Consider the following 17,341-nt stretch of genomic DNA (forward strand, 5'->3'; position numbering starts at 1 on the left):
AAGACTGATGTTTTATGCTTGTTTTTTCTCTTTTACATGTTTTTTCTCTCTCCTCTCTTTTACAATCCAGAACCACAAAAAAGTTGTCTTCGTCAAAATAAAACTCTCCAAAACAAGAAGCTTTCAGCTTTTATGTGTTTGTTTGATCAGCCGCTATACAGATCAAAATCTTGTTTTGTCAAAATTTCTAAAAGACTTGAATCATGAACTTTCAAATGAAGAATTAAGTAAAACGTTACATTTATCAGACCTGAAGGTGACAAGAATTTGTTATAAATCTTTTACAAGTTAAAATAAAAGAGCACCAATAATGACCAAAAGTACATATATTTTTAAGATTATACACTTTGAATGAAAGCAATTGATGTAGTCTATTAGTCCAAACTCTGCCCCTATGGCTTCTGCCTAACCCAACATTTAGCCCTCCAGACAGAGACAGAGACATGTTTCTGTTTAGAAAAATAGTGTCTTCAAATTCAGAAAACACTCACACTTGTAGGGGAATATCTATATCTAGAGTGTTATCATCTCATTCCCCTTTGTGTTATCCTTTGTTTAAAAACGACAATACACAAAAAGAAACATGACTAACCATCAGAACATCTGATTTCCTCTAACAGAACCAGAACATTAAGACTGAACTCAACACAGAACCATTGAGGAACCAGGCCAGAACCCAAATCCAGGGTAAAGAGGTTCAGTGAATGTGGTGTTGAAGGTGTGAAGGTGGATCAGTGAGTCATTGGAAACTCTGAAGAAGGAAAGAGTTCCAGCAGGACAGTCCACATACACTGCTACTCTGATGGAGGAAGAGGAGGAAGAGGGGGAGGAGACTGATACAATTTTGTTATTGTGCCAAACATAGAAACCATCATAATCAGAGTAGAACAGACTCCAGGACTGATTGTTCTGTCCAAGCAAACAGTCATTAGTGTTTCCCTTCCGCCTGATTCCTCTGTAACTCACTGATGTGGAAACTCTATTTGTCAACTCAACCTCCCAGTAACAGCGACCAGTCAGACTATCTCTACACAGCAGCTGATACCAGCGTTCAAATCTGTCTGGATGATCAGGATATGACGGAATCTCCTCCTCATATGTCACCTTCCTGTTGTTGTCAGAAAGTTTGAGGTTTCTGTTCACTGTGTTTGTGTCGATTGTGAGACGACAGGAATCTGATGGAGAAACAAACACAATCCAGATGCAGTTATTGATCCATCATCTGTTCATTGATGGACACTTTGATGAAGACTAATGAATGACTGATGTTTGAATGTGTTATTCTTTGTTGCTATTAATCAAATAAAAATCACACTTACACTTCCTCAGACCAGGAGTCAACCACTGGACTCCAGCAGGCTCCGCCCTGAAAAGAGGAGGAGAGTCAGGAGAGCACAGCTTCTTTCAGAATTCAAACAAACACCTCACATAGCTCTCATTCTGTTATTCTTCTACACCTATGAAGGAAAAGTCCAAGAGCTGAATACATTTACTTTAAAGTTTTGTCCTGACTCGTCATCATCCAGCAGTTTGAAGGTTCTTTTCATGTAATCTATGTTGAAGCAGCAGGAAGTAGAAACCACGTCATCACTGAGGTAAACTGCTGAGACAGCATGAATAGAACAGAACAGAACAGAATAGAATAGAATAGAATGAAATAGAATAGAATAGAATAGAAAAGATTAGAATAGAATAGAATAGAATAGAATAGAATAGAATAGAATAGAATAGAATAGAATAGAATAGAATAGAATAGAATAGAATAGAAAATACTTTATTAATCCCTTTGGAAATCCTCAGGGAAATTCAGGATTTATACCACATTCCAGAATTTATTCAGGAATACCAAACTGCTGGAGTTTCACTATGTTTAGTGAGTCAATGACGACCCAGAGTTGTTGATCTGATGACCACAATAATCCATCAAACATGAGCAGAGTCTGTCAGCTTCTTAACATTCCGGCTGTTTTCTGATTTGATAAAGTCTGTGAATAAAACCTTTTGAAATCAAAAATAAAGACTACTGACACTAATTCTGAGATGATCCATGCGCAGAGCTGAGAGAAAGGCAAATAGTTGTCCTCTGTCTCATGAGTGTCAGAAGAAGGTCTCTCCATACCTGAGAGAGTCCAGTCTCCAGTGTGGATCCTCCAGTGCAGCAGAAAGCAGCTTAATTCCAGCCTCTCCTGGATGATTGTAGCTCAGGTCCAGCTCTCTCAGATGGGAGGAGTTGGACTTCAGAGCTGAAGCCAGAGAAGCACAGCCTTCCTCTGTGATCAGACAACCTGACAGGCTGTAGACACACAACACAAGGCAGAAAATTTGAGAGAACTTCAGTGAAGCTGATGATAGTACTTGTTCACACAATCTGTAACTTTCTTCTTTCGTTGTATTTGTCTTTTTATGTGATCAAGGTTTGGACTTCATGGCTCAGTTAGAGTCACATTCAGAACTTTCACTATGCAGGAACTGAATCACTCAGAGCTGCAGGTGGATCCACTGCTTACATTTTTTTTTTTAACTTTTTATTTTTAGTTTTCACCACAACTAATACATAACAGAACATAGCACAACAGAACAGAACAAAACATACATCAATTAAATATAGGAATTGTACATATAAATCACACCATCAGTTCTTCAGAGACAAAAAAAGAGAAAAGAAATAAATACATTCATAAAAAATGAGTAAGTGAGACTAGGAGTTCATCTGTATAGGTATTGTTTCAAGTCAACCTTGAGTACTTATATTTAGCTATATCTTCATAGTGTGTAAGTTTGATTATATATGGAGATATTAAACAACCTGTAATTTAAATATTTAAATAGTCTTTTACACGTTTCCATTTCTCATTAAATATGTCTGTTTTCATTTGAAGGGAAGTTGTCATTTTTTCCATCACATATACTTGTCTTAGTTTGTTTTTCCAGTTATTTATTGTTGGTGGTTTAATATTTTTCCAATTAAGTGTTATCATTTTTCTAGCAATTACTAATAGTATATATGTCATGGACCAGAGTCTTTTCTTTAATTTAGTTTCTAAATTTGCATGGTGTTGCTTTCGTGTTTTTGTTATAGTGCATGTTTTTTGTTTATTTTTGTAGTTTATTGTTTGTGGTGTATTTTGTTTATAGTTTTGGAGACTCTGGTCATGGACATTAGGTTGATAGGCCCCAGCTGCGAGGAACCAACCTGCTCACGGAGCTGCAGGACACGCTCATGGAAAGCGGCAGGTGAAAGCAGCCAAAAGGGAGCAGCTGGGGGGAAGGAGGAAGGCGATACGGAGACGTCACTTGGGAGAAGGCGGGGAGTACAGACAGAGACAGAGGCGCATAGAAGACACGCAGGAGGACGCACAAGATTCGCAGGTGGGGGTCCCCACGTCTCTTGGAGCCATGCTTCCAAGGAAGGGGAGAGTCAGCTGGAGCGGCAGAGGGGTGTGGTTGCGACCCACCCCTCTTTGAGCTAAGTACCCCTTCCTTCTCCTTCCTGAATGGATTTTGTTTTTTAAGAGTAGTGTCTTTCTTTTAGCTGCAATGGGAGGAATGCATGCTTTTATCCCAGGGCCTGTTTTATATTTTGTGCATGTTTTATCATTTTTACTAAAGCTTTTATTGTTTTATATTCAGGCACCTGGCTCTTTTATTTTTCTGGACTTTAACTCCTCCCAATGGACTCTAATCCAGGAAGGACATTTTAAGGACTCCACCTCTGGACTGAATAAACTCTGCCGCTCTCCTGTAAAGGCCTTAGTGTGTGTTTTTTACCCTGCTCCTGGCTGATATGGACAGCGGGGGTGGAGGTGGCGACGGGCTGAATTGCTCATCTTGGCCTCGTCTCCTACCCCCCCCCCCCCCCTTACATATACAGTATATATCCTGTCTTTGCTCTTTATTTAGGCTATTATTAGATAAATGGCCAAGTAGAAAGAGTAGTGTATTTGAATACAATAGCTGTCTTCTTTGAATATTTTTTCTATTTCCTCTTTAACATTGGTCTAGTAATTTCTAATAATAGGGCAGTCCCAAAATATGTGTCTGGTCCCCTACTTTGCCACATTGTCTCCAGCATTGTGCTAATGATGATTGTTATGTAAATTTAGAAATAGCCATTGGTGTGTAGAAATATCCAATTTCATATTTCCAGTAAAACTCTCTCCATTGTTGGCTGTTAAGGCTTTTGTGGCGTTTTTCAAGCATTTGGTCCAATGAATCATTTTCAATTATACTATTGGATTCAAATTCACATTTTTCTTTTATTGCATAGGTATTGTGAATTGCACATGATGACACTCTTGTATATCTGGGAGGTAAGCGTTTGAACTGGAATTTGCTTTTCTATTATTAATATTATGAGTTCTTCTTTACAGTTTTTTTTTTTTTTTTATTCTCTCTTTTTCCTTGTGGTTTGTAATACAGTTTCTGATTTGTAAATATCTATAAAAATCTTTTTGGGTGAGGCCATATTGTTCCTGTAACTGGGAGAAAGATTTGAGATGTTCTCCTTCAAATAGTTGGTTTATAATACATTTCTCTGCCCATCTTTAGAAGCCTGTATCCCATAATGATGTGGGAAATCAACATTTTCTGTTATGGGCATGGCTCGGGAGAATGATCCAGGATCTTTGATTTTATTTTTTACTTTTATCCAAATTTTTAGGGTGTGTTTTATCTATTCATTATCTATCTTTAAGTTATTAGTTTGTTATTTTCATAAAGGGGAGAATTGATTGTTGTATATTTTTCATTTCTCCTTGTTCTATTTGATTCCATTGAGCTTCTTTATCTCCGGTTATCCCGGTTACCATTGTTCCTAATATAGCCCAGTAATACATTTTTAGGTTTGGTAGTGCAAGGCCTCCCTTATTTTTAGCTAAGTATAGGGTTGTAAGTTTGATTCTTGTTTTTTTTTATGTTGCCATATAAATTTGTTGAATATTTTTTCTAAAATATTTAAAAAGGTAGATGGAATTTTTATGGGGAGTGATTGGAATAGGAATAAAAAGCGAGGTAGGACGTTCATTATGGCCCGCAGCATCAGGTACTGATGGCAAGGACCATATCCATCCATCCATCTTGTCCGCTTCTTCCCTTTCGGGGTCGCGGGGTGCCGGAGCCTATACCGGCTACTGATGGGCGAAGGCGGGGTTTACCCTGGACAGGTCGCCAGTCTGTCGCAGGGCCACAATCACACACCCATTCACTCTCACATTCACACCTAGGGGCAAGCCAGGCTGCACGGTGGCACAGTGGTTAACACTCTTGACTCACAGCGAGAAGGCCCCGGTTCAATGTGGAGTTTGCATGTTCTCCCCGTGCATGCGTGGGTTTTCACCGGGGACTCCGGCTTCCCCCCTCCGTCCAAAAACATGCCTCATAGGCTAATTGGTGACTCTAACTTGCCCCTAGGTGTGAATGTGAGAGTGAATGTGTGTGTGATTGAGGCCCTGTGACAGACTGGCGACCTGTCCAGGGTGTACCCCGCCTTCGCCCATCAGCAGCCGGGATAGGCTCCGGCACCCCCGCGACCCCGAAAGGGACAAAGCGGTCAAGAAAATGGATGGATGGGAGGAAGCCAGAGTCCCGGTGAAAACCCACGCATGCACGGGGAGAACATGCAAACTCCACACAGAAAGGTCCCAGTTGATGTTTTTCAGATTCCCCAGCCGAGATTTGAACCGGTGAGGCAAGAGCGCTAACCACTGCGCCACCGTGCAGCCCGCCTCTGACCATGTTTGTGGTGAATTACCTGAATTTAATGCATAGTTATATAATTTACACAGCCTTGGGCTTAACTTGTTCAAAAATATTGTATACTATTCTCCAGTGAATCCATCTATTCCTGGTGATTTATTATTTTTTAATTGAGTCTCTAACTTCTTTTTCAGTAATTGGTTCCACTAATGTTGTTTCATCCACTGTCCATTTATCAAGTCCAAGTTTTTTCTTGCTTTAGTCTCAACCTTCCCCACCCCCCATTCAGAAGACCACTTCCTGAGCTGAGTTCTGCTGAGGCAGCAACTGCTCTGTAAAAGTGTCTTTAAAAATACCCAAATGACCTATTAGAGACCATAAAGGCAGCTGGTGACAACATCATGTCAGAGTCCTGCACAAGGTGGACTCGGTTTTCTAGAAGATACTTCCCATGGTGCATTGGTAGAGCTGATATTCACTGTGATGTAGATGAAAATATGTGGCCAAACAGACGAGTGTGTCTAGTCGTCTATGATTGATTTGCAGAACTGTCTGTTTGACAGTATTTTCAGTTTCACAACTTCAGCAAGAGTGACTGAGCCAAGGGAAGTTTATTTTTGTTGTTTTATTTCCATTTGCATAATGCTGTGAATGGTTACAAATAAACAGAATAAAGTCCATATTCAGTGTCTTTTTTTTAGATTGAATTCGAGTTTTCAAATTTTCAAGCATGGTTCATACTGCTGTCTTCACATTACATGACATTGGGAAACACTTGCAGGAATAATCAGTCTCATTCAAAACATGCTGAAATCTTTTTACTTAATCTTTTAAAGAAGCTGGAATCATAACTTGTTATTTTGACTACACTGAAACTTTCACTGACATAAAAACTTGATTTTCAAGCATGAACTAACCATTATGAGCAACTGACTTGCATTTTCAGAAAGTCACTTGCTTTTGAAAGTTTTCTACGATGGTTTGCAGTTTGCACTAATTGTTTTGAGAAACGCCTTAGCAGTGGTGCAAACTTTAATACTGTTGTGAGAAATGTACTAAATCAACTGAGAAAAACTGTAAAATGTATATACAAGATGTTTGATAACATGTTCAAGAAGTGTGTAGAAAGATACAAGCAATGCAATAAAGATTTTTACTTATATAAAGAATGACTAATCAGCTTGGACAAATGTAGATCATTTTAAAAACATGATAAAGTGACCATTTTGTAGAGATTTGTACTTAATCAATTGGTTTGTGTCCAGAAGGATATACCATTGAATGAAATGAACATGAAACTGACACTAGGTTGTGCCCAAATGACTAAATGAAGCCCAATTAGGCCATTTTTCTTTATGATATTGGGCTATACAATAAAATTGAATTGAATTGAATTAAATGTTGTGGAGGTTGCACCAACTGTTGTGATACATTTAATTCTGCTGTGAGAAATGCACTAAAACGATTGAGAAAAACTGTAATCTAGAATAATCCCAACAAAGCAATGGTTCAAATGTCCACTGGCTCGATTGGACTTGAGCCATTGTTTTATTTTACAAGTAAATTGTTTTAGATCTGGGAGGCTTTAAATTAGACAGGTATGGTCTTTCAGATATGTGGGCCTTTTTATTGTGAAGGAGCTTTGATCGAATGTGGTCCAACATTTGGCTGGTCTAGAGTCACCTTTAGCAGCTCCTCTTATGGCGACTCCTTGTCTTTAATCTTCTTGAATTGCTGGGGCAAGACCACTAATGTATTTAAAAATTAATTAAAATACACTTTCTAAAATCTTAAAAACTTAGAGTGTATAATAGAGTGTATAATATCTAAGGATATTTTAAGGATATTTTATCTTGATTTTGATGCCTGGTAAACTCTTTTGGAGTTGCCACGACGGATAGGATCAGGAAGGAGTCTATCAGAGGGACAGCACAAGTTAGAGGTTTTTGACATAAAGTCTGATACACAAGACTGAGATGGTTAAGAAATATCAAGAGGAGGGACAGTGAATATATCAGTAGAAGTCTAGAGCTGGAAGGCAAGAGGTCTAGAGAAAGACCAAAGAGGTGGTTTATGGATGCAGTGAACAAGGACATGAAGGTAGCTCGTGCTAAAGAAGAGGATGCTGAAGACAAGATTAGATGGAGGAAGCTGATTCACTATGGCAACCAAAAAGGGAAACATTGAAAAGAAAATAAGAACAATTTTGGTAAACATTCCTCTGGTGTGATCTTCACATAAATATATCTAAAATATTCTCTTAATGCTGAAAAATCAGATAAAACCTGGAAACAAGATTTGAATTTAAAAACAAAATCTGACCTGAGAGTCTCCAGTTCACAGTGTGGACTCTCCAATCCAGCAGACAGAAGCTTCACTCCTGAATCCTGCAGGTTGTTGTTACTCAGATCTAGATTTCTGAGACTGGAGGACTGAGAGCTGAGAATTGAAGACAGAGCTGCACAGCTTCTCTCTGACAGATTACAGTTACTCAGTCTGGAAAAAACAAAGTAAGACAGAAATTCTTGTCAATTGTCATCTTTTGATATATTGCTATGTTGAATGTGTCTATATTAAAATATAATTTTCTTCTGTCTGGTTCCTACTGTGTATAGTTTTTTATGTTGTATGCAAAAGGAAGTTGGCTTAAACAATGAATAATACATTTAATTCCTGTGTTCACTAATGGTAATTTTCATGGTATTTCTTACATAGCTTTGTTGGAGGCTTTGATCACTGGCAGCAGCTTCAGAAAAGCCTCCTCTGAAGCAGAGTATTTCTTCAGGTCAAGCACTTCCAGATCTTCTTCTGATGACAGTTGGACAGATTGTTGGATCTCCTCCACTAAAGAACCATTATTCAGTTCATTCAGACAGTGGAACAGGTTGATGCTTTTCTCTGCAGACAGATTCTCACTGATCTTCTTCTTGATGTACTGGACTGTTTCCTGATTGGTCTGTAAGCTGCTTCCCGTCTGTGTCAGCAGACCTTGTAGGAGTCTCTGATTGGTCTGCAGTGAAAGACCCAGGAGGAAGCGGAGGAACACATCCAGGTGTCCATTTGGACTCTGTAGGGCCTTGTTCACAGCACTCTGGTAGAACTGGACTGAGTTACTTTGCTTCAGTTTACAGATCTTGGATTTTTCCTGTTGTTCTTCTGTGAGATTAACTCCGGAGGTGATGAAGTTCAGGTGGACATGAAGAGCAGCCAGAAACTCCTGAACACTCAGATGGATGAAGCAGAACACCTTGTCCTGGTACAGTCCTCTCTCCTCTCTAAAGATCTGCGTGAACACTCCTGAGTACACTGAGGCTGCTCTGATATCGATGCCACACTCTATCAGGTCGGATTCATAGAAGATCAGGTTTCCTTTCTCCAGTTGCTCAAAAGCCAGTTTTCCCAGAGACTCTATCATCTTCCTGCTCTCTGGACTCCAGTGAGGATCTGTCTCAGCTCCTCCATCATACTTGATCTTCTTGACTTTGGCCTGAACCACCAGGAAGTGGATGTACATCTCAGTCAGGCTCTTGGGCAGCTTTACTCCCTCTCTGCTCCTCAGCAGATCCTCCAGAACTGTAGCAGTGATCCAGCAGAAGACTGGGATGTGGCACATGATGTGGAGGCTTCGGGATCTCTTGATGTGGGAGATGATCCTTCTGGCCTGCTTTTTATCTCTGAATCTCTTCCTGAAGTACTCCTCCTTCTGTGGATCATTGAACCCTCTGATCTCTGTCACCATGTCAACACACTCAGCAGGGATCTGATTGACTGCTGCAGGTCGTGTGGTTATCCAGAGGCGAGCAGAGGGAAGCAGGTTCCCCCTGATGAGGTTTGTCAGCAGATTACCCACTGAGGTGGACTTTCTAGGGTCAGTTAGGATCAGAGTCTTGTGGAAGTCCAGAGGAAGTCGACACTCATCCAGACCATCAAAGATGAAGATGATCTGGAAGTCTTCAAAGCTGCAGATTCCTGCTTCTTTGGTTTCAGGGAAGAAGTGATGAACAAGTTCCACCAAGCTGAACTTCTCCTCTTTCAGCACATTCAGCTCTCTGAAAGTGAATGGAAATATGAAGTGGATGTTCTGGTTGGCTTTGCCTTCAGCCCAGTCCAGAGTGAACTTCTGTGTTAAGACTGTTTTCCCGATGCCAGCCACTCCCTTTGTCATCACGGTTCTGATTGGTTCTTGTCTTCCAGCTGGGAGTTGAAAGAGCTCTTCTTGTCTGATGCTTGTTTCTGCTCTGTCTGCTTTCCTGGATGCTGCTTCAATCTGTCTGACCTCATGTTCTTCATTCAGCTCTCCAGTTCCTCCCTCTGTGATGTAGAGCTCTGTGTAGATCTCATTCAGAAGGGTTGGGTTTCCTGCTTTAGCGATTCCCTCAAACACACACTGGAACTTCTTCTTCAGCCTTGATTGGACTTTATGCCGACAACCTGGAAAATATCCTAAATAAAGAAAAAAATAAATAAATAAATTAACACTCTACAGCCCTGAATGATGTGGATTTGAATCCATGTTGCTCCAAATGTTGAGACATCAGAAAATCTTCATTTATCCAGCAGCTGAAACCTTCAGAGAAATCCTCTTACTGCTCTGCAGTCGATCAGCCAGCTCCTCCTGCTTCATTTTCCTCAGGAAGTTCTCTGTGATCTTCATCAGTGACTCTATGCTGCTCCTCTGCTCTTCGTCTTCACCCTCCAGCTCCTCCTCATCCTCCCTTTGACTCAGAATCTTCTGGATCTTCTTCAGCTCCTTCTTCACAAAAGTAACAATGTTGTCCTCCAGCAGCTGCAACAGAATTCTAGATGAATGAGCCAATCAGAGTGAAGTCATGGAGCCAAACATCAGCTCCATGTTGGACACACTGACAATCCACTGGTCTCCAAAGTGCAGCATGGAGATGACTGTGAACAGAATGATGGAAAAGTAGTTGTTGTTCATGTACAGACCAGAAATATGAAGTCCAGCTGTGTTTGATGCTGCTGGACAGATGGACCACTGGGAGTCTCTGAACTCTGCTGGTCCACTCTGTGGAGAATCATCAACAATCAGATCCATTCTGTCTGTGCTGGTAGGTTTAAGACCAAACTAGTTAACCAAGTCACAGATAGAATTCCTATTGTGCAAACAAGTCAATTCCTATTTACTTATAGTGGCAAATGTTTTAAGCATTCCAGTCTGTTTCCATTGTGGTTAGGTTTAAAATATACTCATTTAGAATACTTAACCTATGAATTTTTTGAGATGTTGGTGGAAGCTGAAATGCCCAGACAATACACTAGGTCGGGGGTCGGCAACCTGCGGCTCTGGAGCCGCATGCGGCTCTTTAAGCACTCCCTTGCGGGTCATTGGCGCTTTTTCAAAAATGTTTGAAAATAATAAAAAATTTTGGAAGGAAATATATTTTTGTTTTAATACGATTTCTGTAGGAGGACAAACATGACACAAACATCCTTTACGTTTTCCAGTTGTTGTGCGATTCAAGATTTCCACGCACAGTCGCAGCAGCTCAGAGCTCTGACCAATCAAGGAGCTGGATTTGGGAGCTGCTTGTGGGCGGAGTCTGCTTCAAAGCACAGAAGTGCCAAACGTGATCACGAAGGAGAAATGAATCATTACGGTTTGTGTCCGGTCAGGTTAATATGACACTAAGATGAGATGAGCGCTAATGAACAGTAGAAGAAGAATAGAAGAAGAATCTCCTCCCGCCACTGCGTGTGTGACCGCGCTGCTCCGGTGTGGATACCACCTGCTGAGCGCGGCGATGTGCAGGTCTCATCCACCGGCCGCGTGCGGTGCGTGGCGGGGAGGAGATTCTCCTTCTATTGTATTTTTACTGTTCATTAGCGCTCATCTGCATCTACAACAGGGAGAACCGAAAGTAAAAGGGTTGAAAATCCCCCAAATCTTTCTGAAGACTTTTGTTGTCACAACTCTGTCCTTTTAAATGTCTGACTATAAGACTCACGCGCGCTCCAGACTTGGAGGGCAGGAATTTAGGTGTGTACGCGTTTATATTTACTCTTCATTGAAAGTGTGCGCTTTATTGACGCGGCCAGTGTGGAAGCACCTTAAAGGTGCACATTACATTTTTGTGATTTTTTTTCAAATCCTCAAAATAAAATAACATCAAAAATCGTATTTCTTTATTGCATTTCTTTAATTTGATCAAAGCAATGAAACAAACTGTAATTCATTCATATTGTAGTGATGGTCTCAGCCACGGTGGGCTTGCTGTCGGTCTGGCAGCGCAAGGAATTGTGGGTTACCCATTCTTTTGCCTGTCTGACTGAATTTGGATTTAAGTTTGGGTTTTCCTCAATGTGTTTTGTTGTCTGACTGTTGAACATTTGTTGGCATTTATGATTTTGTCCTGTTATGTTTGAATTCTTCCTGCACCTAGAGTGAGAATGAGGGAGAGACTGATGAGGACCCCCCCTCCTTGTGTCATTGAGGGATGTCAATATAAAAGCTCATATGTTCATTATAAGGCTATTCATCTTTTGTCAGATAGTTAGATGCTGCAATGCCTCACCAACTTGTCATGAGGTCAAAAATGAAGCTTATACGACACGAGGACACGCAGCAGGAGAAATAATCGTTTATTCGACACATTCTCCATGTGTTACTTACAATGTGAGACTTTTATGAGGCGTTTCAATTTATGCGGCTCCAGACACATTTATTTTTTATTGTATTGGTCCAAAGTGGCTCTTTCAACACTTTGGGTTGCCGACCCCTGCACTAGGTGAACATGCAAACTCCACAAAGAAAGGTCCCAGCTGGAATTTGAACAAGGTCAACACTTTGAGGCAAGAGTGCTTACCACTACATCACCATGGTGCAACCTTGATTTAATATTGTAGAGAAATGTTATGGGAATTTTAAATAAATGTCTACTTACATTTATTGTCTCTGACATTAGAACATATATTATGTGATTCCAATGAAAAATTGAATATCAGATTTAGAACAGTAAACTCTACTTTCTATCTTGGTTAAGCTCTTCACAAGGATCTTGCTCACTCATGTTCTCCTAACCATCAGAAGCAGGCCGGTTTAATGCAAAATCAGCCCACAACAGATCACATCTCAGCTGTCTGTTTGTTCATAGATAAGCCCTATAAACTCTGTAAAGAACTAAATTTTTACATTGGGTACATAGATCTGAAGGTCAACGTAGACACTGTCTGCCATACTTCACCCTGGACAATCTTACAGACCCTCAGAACACTGCGTAAGATCAGTTCCCCATTCAAGCTGCTCCATGGCAGAGTGCACAATTGTGCCTTTGTAAATGGCAGAGACTCCAACGGGTTTACCATCTCCAGTGACATTTACCAGAGTTGTGTGGAGGCTCCTGACCTATTCAACTGTATAACAGATCTTCTGATTTTTCAAGTCTATGAGCAAGTAGTAAGTTTTTTTAGAGCTACCGCTAGCTTGAGCATCTCATAAAGAGAAACTCTTCTCACACTTGACAGAGCATCTGTTTCAACTCACATGTATCACATCTTCTTCCAGTGTTGAAACCAATTTGTCGTATTCTCTTTTATGGCAGCTACAACCTTCAAGCAAATTTTGCTTCGTGTGGTTTGATGCTCTGTCTGAAGTCACAACCCTACTGGTCAACATTTCATTTTTTACTTACTATCAGTATATGAAAAATAATTGCCAACCAGGCACATTTTTTTAATCTAACAAATTATTAAATTATTTTACAAAAAAAAACTCTAGGTGTTATTTAAAAAAAAATACATTATGCTGAATTCAAAACTTTAGTTCATTTACTGGGACACCTAGAGCAATTTACAGTAGGGTGTGTTTTCATCAGAGTTCAAACAAAACATTTATGCAAAAAAACAGTTGGACTTTTGTCTAATATTTGAGAACAAAACAAAAGCTATAGATTGAAAATGAGATCAACATAATTTTAAAAAAATGTGGTAATTTTAAAATAATTTGTCACTCCTAAAAATAGGTGTTTCTTTTGTTTGTTTATTTTTTTGTTTATCAATGTAATCAATTAAAATCTATCCTTCTACAACATCTCTGCTCTCAGAGACTTTCAGAACCCTCGACTCAATAGATTTTCACACATGATGCTCCAAGTGAGTCTAATCAGAGATCAATAACTGAATCAGACCTCAATAGGGCTGGGAATCACTGGGTACCTCACGATACGATACGATACGCGATACATGGTTCACGATATCGATAATATCGCGATACTGCGATAATTGGTAAAAATCCTCTCTAATAACTAGCATTATATAGAAGAACGTGTTTTTTGTGAAAATATATCCCCATTTATCTTTTTCAGCTTAAACACAATCATAATAAACAACTTTTCTTATTTTGTGCAACAAATTATAGACACTTTTGTGCAACATTGTTGAAATCAGTAAGACTATGTCTTTGACAAGCATTGACAACAACCAAATTGGAATTATCTGTCAAATTTAATGTTAACAATAGTAAACATGATCAGAAGTGACACTATTTAGGGCAGAATTGTTGTAAACAACAGAACAAAAATTAAATAAATCAAGTGACAACAGCTATCTACCTCCAAAAGAACGTCACAATAAAGGATGATGAATATAATGTTTTACAGCCTCTCTCAAAATTGACATAATTTTTGTGCATTTTTCCTTTACTTGAAAAGGGCTGAGCATCCAAAAATGAAGGCTGATTTACTCAGACTGTCACTTGAGATAATTTTTCCAATCTTTATTTATTTTCCATTTGGTCAATCAGCAGTCAATATGTAAAAACCTTAAAACACACATAATAATGGCAAATATAATTTTAAGTGCTTCAATTAATTAGCAACCTCCCTAATTTTACAGTGAATTCATGTACTATATTTTAATTACATTTAAATTTAAGTTCATACATCAAATCCTGCTTTTTTTGTTTAAAAAAATATTTAAATTAACATTAGCAACAAGTGATTACATTGTTTGAAAACGTCACATTATAAATTTACCAAAGTTACACCGTACACCAGCAGGTTAAACATTGAAATGTCTGAAAGCGAAAATTCCGACGCTACTTGAAGTACACACACACACACAACTGCGCAGCACGTGCCCAGTTCCCTCGGCAAACAGGAAGTAAGTGATCGCTGTCATTCTAGCGCTCAGACAAAGTCACTTCTTACCGGGTGGATCTCCTACAGATGGAGGATAAATGCTGACAGGTAGGCATGCTTCACACACGCGCTACAGAGCCCGAATCTCACCGGTGCTTCTCCCGAATGAAGCGCGTGCATCGCTATTAAAAGTCCGACGGAGCGCGTCCATCTGCGCAATAGTTCCGGCGCGCGACTCGCACGCTCAGCGCAACAGCCTCTTTAAATGACAATATAATATTGATACTTGGTGAGAACCCATCGAGAATCGATCGCAGGACTAAATATCGCGATATATCGCAATATCGATATTTTGGCACACCCCTAGACCTCAAGTCTCTCAGCTGAAAACTAGTGATCATCTGAAATATTATCCAGCCTCCTTTAACTCTGACACTTACTGTTCCATTTTTGAACTGATGTCTTTGAAGTCATATGGTAAATCCTTTGACCTGTCACTCTCAAAAGACTCACAGCTGGATTCATCTCCAGGTCCTGGTTGGTTCCTGTGAAGAACGAAGGTTGTTGATGTGAGTGCTGAGCTCTGACATGGAGAAGAGTCATGGACAGTTAGAGATGTTCATCTCACCTCTGAGCTTTCCTCTGGCTCTCATCTTCCCCACAAAGAGTGCTTTTAGAGGGAGGGGCTTCCTCCTGTGTGTCCTCACACTGATCCATGCTGCTGGATTCACTGGATCCACTGGATTAGCTCACACACACCTTTTACCCTTACCATCAGAGGAAACACTCATCATCAGCTCTGATCCTCCTTCATTCACAGATCAGCTGCTCCTCCACTGATGGGCTCTTCTCTTGTGTTTCCTCTCAGGTTCAGGCTACTGAGTAGGACATTGTGGAGGGTTATAGGATTGGAAGATTCCAAAGTTTTCAGGATCAATTCATTATCAGACTTTTAACAGTTGCCAGACAGCATTGCAGATCTTATCCCTGGCAATAACCCTCTCACTTAAGGTGCAACAACACCAGCAGAATTAAACTTAACTCCCACAATGCACTTCTGGTATGAGCAGGATCCCTACAGTGTTTTTCAGATTTGAAAAAAAAAAAAATCGTGTTCGAGTGACAATATCTTCTCATGAAGAGATTTTTTTTCCTCGTATGAGATCATAAGTAAAGAGTCCACTGAAGCAGACATGTTACCGTGATCCCGCCCTCCTGTATAAATACTGCTGCTTTTTTTCAATTAAACTTTATTGTTTCACATAATCTACTTTACTTTATGAGTGCACAATTCAAATTAATGCGCACCGTGGAAAAAAAGGCTAAGTTTGCCGCAGTGAAATTAAAACATTATAATTCCCCTGTGTTTTGAAACTGTTGCCGGCGAGATGACAGGTGGCATGATTGACTATCTGCCCTGCTCCCTGGCCGGACAAGCGCTGAGCAAAACAATGTTTAAAGCATGTGTGCGTGAGATGCCAGACAAAAACTTAACTTTAAAAACTTCCTGAGTTTCATGAGCTTTCACATTCTGTCTACGTTGTTAAAAAAAAAAGTCCAGTCAAATCAGACAATATCAAATATCTAGGTGTTCATTTATCCCCCAAACTATCAGAACTAGTGCAGCTAAATTACACCCCATTACTGAAAAGCATTCAGGATGATCTAACTCACTGGGTCAACCTGCCCCTCTTACTCATTGGTAAGGTAGCCACAATTAAAATGAACATTTTGCCCAAAAATAATTATTTACAATGATTCCTAAACAACCACCACCAACATGGTTTAAAGCTTTAGACTCAGCCATATCCTGTTTGCTATGGAAGAATAAACCAGCAAGAATCAGCCTTAAAACTCTAAAATCTGCAAAAAGATGTGGAGGCTTAGAATTACCAAACTTCAACAATTATTATAATGCTAACAGATTACAGTACATCTTAAAATGGTCAAGAAATAATCCAGAAAATAACTCATGGATGGACATGGATTAGGAGTTATGTGGAAAGATCAACCAGTCAGATCTACCATTTATCAGCCAAATAATAAAAACATGATTGTTTCCAAAGTATTAACATAAGTACCACCAACAGCCTGGTGGGATTTTCTTAAAGTGTCCAAGTCCTCAGTCGTACCGTGTAAAATGACACCCATCTGGAACAACCCAGACATCCTAAAAAAAAAAAAAAGATGGTACACTTCTGCACTTGGCAGGTGTAGCAGGTTTGTCATGGTTCAGCCCGGCTCCTTCACCCCACCCTTTTTTCCTCCACTCTAATTTCATTCACCTGTGTCAATTAAGTTCTCATTCTGCTCCAGTTGGTGTTCACACTATTTAAGGTCCTCACTTTCAATTCGTTAAATCAGTCACGTTCCCGCTAGTTAAAATCTTTGTACTTTGAGTCTCTTCATGGTTTTGGCCCTTTTTTTGGCCTGTTAACGAGTTTAAGCCTGTCCCCTTTCTGGAGCTTTTTCTGCACTGGTTTTTCATTCTCAGTTTCCATCCTGAGAGGCGTGACATTTCCAGATCACTCCTCCCATCACGGAGTAAAGCT

The 17,341-nt window shown here is 39.9% G+C and overlaps 1 pseudogene; it reads right to left on the bottom strand.

The window, feature by feature from the left end:
* Window positions 1-28: 28 nt before the first annotated feature.
* Window positions 29-10,459, bottom strand: LOC112139909 (annotated as a pseudogene).
* Window positions 10,460-17,341: the final 6,882 nt, after the last annotated feature.

The sequence above is a fragment of the Oryzias melastigma genome, linkage group LG17 (assembly GCF_002922805.2).
Source record: "Oryzias melastigma strain HK-1 linkage group LG17, ASM292280v2, whole genome shotgun sequence".
In the NCBI taxonomy this organism is placed as follows: domain Eukaryota; kingdom Metazoa; phylum Chordata; class Actinopteri; order Beloniformes; family Adrianichthyidae; genus Oryzias; species Oryzias melastigma.